Source organism: Macaca fascicularis, chromosome 7 (genome assembly GCF_037993035.2).
Source record: "Macaca fascicularis isolate 582-1 chromosome 7, T2T-MFA8v1.1".
Lineage (NCBI taxonomy): Eukaryota > Metazoa > Chordata > Mammalia > Primates > Cercopithecidae > Macaca > Macaca fascicularis.
The window spans coordinates 157,728,773-157,735,343 of NC_088381.1; the positions used below are offsets into that span (position 1 = coordinate 157,728,773).

Genomic DNA, 6,571 nt, shown 5'->3' on the forward strand with positions numbered 1-6,571 from the left:
TTAATTTATTCCCGAACTTCCTAAGTTCTTCCAGAGTTCTGGACTTTATAATATTTCCTAATTTTTCTTCTTGAGTTCTGCACTGCCTCAAAACCTATCCAAACAATCTAATTCTGTGTTACCTGTATTTAATATAAATAAAGTATAATACATAATCAACATTGTATCACTGGAATTGTGAAGCTCTTCAAGAATTACTTTAAAAAAACTCCAAAAGAATTAAGCTATTTTATTTAACATGTAATAGATAGTCATAAAGCAAATCCATATATTTAGTTTTCTGATATCCTAATGTATTTCTGCAAACATTTTAAGTCTACAATTTTATAGTTTTCCATCAGGGAGGCAAGATATATATAATTTCTTTTTATATTTAACTAATTAAAGGTTTTAAGAGGGTTTATTCTCTAAATAAATAACAATTAGTCATAACACCATACAAACACATTTAAACATTCAGGAAAGAGGGTTTTTTTGTTTGTTTGTTTGTTTTGTTTTTTTTTTTTTTGAGACGGAGTCTCGCTTTGTCGCCCAGGTCGGAGTGCAGTGGCGTGATCTCGGCTCACTGCAAGCTCTGCCTCCTGGGTTTACGCCATTCTCCTGCCTCAGCCTCCCGAGTAGCTGGGACTACAGGCGTCCGCCACCTCGCCCGGCTAATTTTTTGTATTTTTAGTAGAGACGGGGTTTCAACATGTTAGGCAGGATGGTCTCGATCTCCTGACCTCGTGATCCACCCGCCTTGGCCTCCCAAAGTGCTGGGATTACAGGTGTGAGCCACCGTGCCTGGCCAGGAAAGAGGTTTTTAAGATTATTGCTTAGTCTTATAAAATGGTGAATTTTAACCAAATTGATACCTCGGCATTCTTATTTATGCTTCCTGTACTCTTATATCATACTGCTTGGCAAGTAATGTAAGTTTTGCCGTAATTTAAAAATTCAAGTAGTTGTAAACAAATTCTAATTTGTTAAACAATGCATATATTCCCCTTTACTTACTATACTACCTCAGAATTAATCCTCCTTAAAAAAGTAATCATCCCACATAGAAAAAACTGCAGAGCTTCTCATCTCTTCCTTAAATATTTTCAAGTACTGTAAGAACACAAATCTATGAAAAACTGATTAAAATTTGACATTTCATCTTGCTTTACTAATCATGGAATAATATAAAGATGTAAAAAACATGTTCCTTAATATTTCCGTGCTCAACAGAGAAATACAAAGAAATACTGCAATTATGGTTATGGGCTATTTTCCAACCTCTTCAAGTATAGGACACAACTGTGGTTCCTACCAGTAAGGAGAAATTAATAATCAATCTTACATAACACAAAAGAAAGAAGAGAGGCACAAAAAGACAAACTGACTTTGACTTTTAAGAACCTAATGTTAACCCTGAAATGCCAGATTCAGTAACACAACAACAAAACAAAAGATTACAGCAGCAAGCCACCACTTCACACAGTATTAAGGATTCTGAAATATGGAATAGTCTTCCTCCTGTCTCCCAATCTATTGTGTCATCTTTCTGTTTTTCCTGTTTTTTCACTGCAGGCAGTTCAAGGCTTGCACACTGCATTGGTTCAGCTTTTCTCATAGTGATCTCAATCTTTGTTGTAGTCATAGTTATGTAACTTCGCTTTACATCAATCACACCCCATAATTTCACATTTTGATCAAATTCCTTCTCTTCTTCAAATACAATGTGCACATTTAACAATGTGCTGTTGCTTCCACCTGACTAAGTTCTGGAAGTGAATTTTTAGCATATGCTTGAAATGGTAAGTTCACCTCCAGTCTGACGCCCGTCATGTCTACATGGAACAACTTTTTTCCCAGCATCCTTTTTTTTTCTTTCTTTCTTTCTTTCTTTTTTTTTTTTTTTTTTAAGACGGAGTCTTGCTCTTGTTGCCCAGGCTGGAGTGCAATGACGTGATCTCAGCTCACTGCAACCTCCGCCTCCTGGGTTCAAGTGATTCTCCTGCCTCAGCCTCCCGAGTAGCTGGGATTACAAGCATGCACCACCATTCCCTAATTTTGTATTCTTAGTAGAGACAGGGTTTCTCCATGTTGTTCAGGCTGGGCTTGAACTCCTGACCTCAGGTGATCTGCCCATCTCGGCCTCCCGAAGTGCTGGGATTACAGGTGTGAGCCACCGCGCCTGGCCTCCCAGCATCTTTTTAGTCCACGTGTGTTTCCCTGTTGTACAGCCCTCTTGGGCTAAGAATGAATTAAAATCAGAAGTTTTTCTTCTACAACAGCTCCAGTATTTCATCCCCTCGTGGAAAATAGCTACTCCAGGATGATATACACAGACATTTTCTCTAGACTCTCTAGACCCCGATACATCTTTGAACACCCTCCATTCTTACATGAGGTGCCAATCTTAATTTCATCATTGTCTTCTTTCTCATCTTCTTCATTCCCTGATGACAGTTTATCAAGTGATTGCTTTAGGGAGACAGATATATTTTTAATTCCAAATTTGTCATTGGTTTATCTGGGCTTGGCCGTTTTATTGCTTCTACTGGCTTAGGGGCTTAAATGACGTGTTTCTCAAATTTGGGTTTCAATTCAGATAGTTCCTTCTCAGTAGTCTTGACTTCAGGTTTGACTGGCTCAAGTGGCTTCTCACTATTATGTCTACCTTTTGTACAGTCTGTAATACTTAAGAACTCAGAAAAATCAGTTGTTCTTCTTTTACAGCAAGACCAACCGTTTAAAACATCGTGGAAGACTGGAACACCTGGGTGGTATGTGCAAGCATCATCAGAATTGGTCTCAGGATCCAAGCGCTGACCGCAGCCCCAGTTGTAGTACCGCAAGGCCATTTTCTTTTCCCACCGTCACAGGCAAGGCCCAAACACCAGGAACGGCAAGAGGATGTGTTAGCCACTCCCGTGCCGCCGCTAGCACCGGTTTTACGACTGAGGCGGCTGCCGGCTTCTGGAAACGACCGCTCCTTTTTTTTTTGTTTTTTTGTTTTTTTGTTTGAGACCGAGTCTCACTCTGTCGCCCAGGCTGGAGTGTAGTGGCAAGATCTCAGCTCACTGCAACCTCCATCTCCCTGGTTCAAGCAATTCCCCTGCCTCAGCCTCCCGAGTAGCTGGGATTACAGGCGCCCGCCACCGCGCCCAGCTAATTTTTTTGTATTTTTAGTAGACACGGGGTTTCACCATGTTGGCCAGACTGGTCTCGAACTCCTGACCTCAGGCGACCCACCCGCCTCGGCCTCCCAAAGTGCTGGGATTACAGGCATGAGCCACCACGCCAGGCCTTTATTTTTTATTCAGACTTTTTCTCTGTGTGCTTCAGTCTAGATAGTTTCTTTCATGATTTCTTCTAGTTCACTGACATTTTGTTCCTCAGTGTCTAATCTCTAACTAAATTTCCAGTGAATTTTTCATTTCATTTGGTTCCATTGAAATTCCATTGACTTTGTGTTGATGGTTCGTATTTCTCTCCTCATATGGTCATATTTTTATTAAAACTCTTGAGCACATTCATAAGAACTATTTTAAAGTCCCCATTTGATCATTCCATTATCAGTCATTATGGGATGATTTCTATTGATTAATTTTTCTTCTGGTTATGAATCATATTTTTCTGCTTCTTTGAATGTCCAGTAACTTTTGATTGTGATTATTAATGTCACATTGTTTTGTGACATTTGTGTCTGGATTTTGTTGCCTTTCTTTAAAGAGAATTGAAGTTTATTTTGACAAGCATTAATTTACTTGTGGATCAGCTTAATCCTTTCAAGCTTGTCTTTAGGCTTTGTTAGGTTGAGTCTAGAGTAGCCATCACTTTAGGACTAGTTTATCATAATACTATGGCATGACTGTTCTGGGAAATGCCTCAGTGGTTATAGTAAGCAAAATTATTCCACCAAAGATGTTCACATCCGAATCCCCAGAACCTGGGAATATGTTAGGCTACATGACAGAGGGGAATTAAGGTAGAAGCTGGAATTAATGTTACTAATCAGCATGCCTTAAAATAGGGAACTTATTCTGGGTATTCAGGTGGGCTCAAGGGTCCTTAAAAGCAGACTAGGGGTGCTGAAGAAAGAACCAAAGAGATAGCAGCATGAGAAGGACCTGGCTCAATGCTGTTGGCTTTGAAGATGAGGAAGGAAGCCATGAGTTAAGGAAAGTAGGTGGCCTCTGGAAGGTGAAAAAGGCAAAGAAATGGATTCTTCCCTGCATCCTTCAAAAAGGACAGCATCATGCCGTGATCTTGGCCCAGTGTGATATCTGTGTCAGACTTCTCATCCACAGAACTGTAAGATAATAAGTTTGTGTTGTTTTAAACCACCATATTTATGGTAATGTATTACAGTAGCCACAGAAAACTAATATAATGATCAGTGAGATTTCTCTACACTGACTGGGTTGTCTTCCAGATCATCATGAATGCTGAGAATGTTCCAGTTTACAGCTCCCTGGTGGTTCTTTCACTCTGTTTTGTTTCCTTTCTCTCAGGAATTATACTTTTGCTGTCCAATATCTGAAAACAATTGTATCATATAATTTTCCAGTTGTCTAGCTGTTTACAGATAGGAAGGAAACAAGTAGAACTGGTTATTCCAACATCACTAGAGGCAGAAATAATATGTTCAGTTTTGCATATTGAGAAACAAATTTATATAGTATGACTTTTAAAAAACTTCAACACAGAGCTGAAGACTCAACTCAGTTCCACCCTCCCCAATTATAGCACTGCCTTCTTTTGGTCTTAGCAGCCACCACTGAAGATAAAAGTAATTCCCTGTGTCTTCACAGCAGCCTTCCCTCTGAGTGTGTCTGAGTATTAATCTCGTCTTTTAAGGAGGCCAGTTATACTGGTTTAGGGCACACCCCTGGTGACCTCATTTAAGCTTAATTACCTCTTTAAAAATTCTATCTCCAAATATAGTCACATTTTGAGGTATTTGGGGCTTTGAATGCATGAATTTTGGAGGGACATAATTCAGCCCATAACAGTGCCCTTCCATGCTTAAAGTTACTGTTTTTTTGTTTGTTTGTTGTTTTGTTTTTTTGTTTTTGAGACAGAGTCTTGCTCTGTCACCCAGGCTGGAGTGCAGTGGCGTGATCTCAGCTCACTGCAAGCTCCGCCTCCCGGGTCCACGCCACTCTCCTGCCTCAGCCTCCCAAGTAGCTGGGACTACAGGCACCCACTACCACGCCCAGCTAATTTTTTGTATTTTTAGTAGGGACGGGGTTTCACCGTGTTAGCCAGGATGGTCTCGATCTCCTGATCTCGTGATCCGCCTGCCTCGGCTTCCTAAAGTGCTGGGATTACAGGCATGAGCCACCGCACCCAGCCAATGTTACTGTTTTAAGAAAACTGGGAATCTTTTCTTCCGTTTCTGTGGTCCATTGACTGTTCTTCCTCATTTAAGAGCAGCAGCAAATATTGAATAAGAAAAACTTGATTTGGCCTGGCGCAGCGGCTCATGCCTGTAATCCCAGCACTTTGGGAGGGTGATGCAGGGATCACTTGAGGTCAGGAGTTCAAGACCAGCCTGGTCAACATGGTAAAACCCCATCTCTACCAAAAAATACAAAAATTAGCTGGGCATGGTGGTGTGCACCTGTGATCCAGCTACTCAGGAGGCTGAGGCAGGAGAATCACTTGAACCCAGGAGGCGGAGGTTGTAGTGAGCCAAGATTGCACCACTGCACTCCCACCTGAGTGACAAAATGAGACTCTGCTTCAAAGAAAAGAAAAGAAAAGAAAAACTTGATTTGCTGGACAGGGTACCAGGATATGGTCAGGATACAGTTCTTGCCCTCAAAGGGCTTGCTTTTTGTGCTGGCATTATTTTTTTTTTTTTTTTTTTTTTTTTTTTGAGACGGAGTCTCGCTGTGTCGCCCAGGCTGGAGTGCAGTGGCCGGATCTCAGCTCACTGCAAGCTCCGCCTCCCGGGTTTTGACGCCATTCTCCTGCCTCAGCCTCCCGAGTAGCCAGGACTACAGGCGCCTGCCACCTCGCCCGGCTAGTTTTTCATATTTTTTAGTAGAGACGGGGTTTCACCGTGTTAGCCAGGATGGTCTTGAACTCCTGACCTCGTGATCCACCCGTCTCGGCCTCCCAAAGTGCTGGGATTACAGGCTTGAGCCACCGTGCCTGGCCTATATTTTTTATATATGAAAATCTTGGCTGTTTTTGTGTTGTTGTTGTCCTTAGTACTTTCTTCTACCCATTGACCCACAGACAGATTCTCATATACCCTGGACTCTTACACAAGCCTCTTTATATTTACATACCTATAAAGGGAATTGGGGCAGCTGAGTCCTGAACCAATGGAAGGGACTTATAGTAAAGAATGAGTAAAAATCTCACTGTTAATTGACAATGAAATATCAAAGAAGTGAGGACGTCTCCAACAGATGATGACATTAAAGACCAGCTATGCCTCCACAAACCAGAACTTGGGCTCAAATAAAAAACATTAGAAAACCCCCAAACTAACTAGAATTTTTTTTTTGCTATCCTTGTGGTATAGAAACTTAAGAAAGAAATTCAGTAAAGAAATGCATTTCTTGCACCCTGAAATCCATACCCA

The 6,571-nt window shown here is 41.2% G+C and overlaps 1 pseudogene; it reads right to left on the reverse strand.

The window, feature by feature from the left end:
- Positions 1 to 1,872: 1,872 nt before the first annotated feature.
- LOC102133341 (cysteine and histidine-rich domain-containing protein 1-like) lies at positions 1,873 to 3,312 on the reverse strand (annotated as a pseudogene).
- Between the last annotated feature and the right edge of the window lie 3,259 nt (positions 3,313 to 6,571).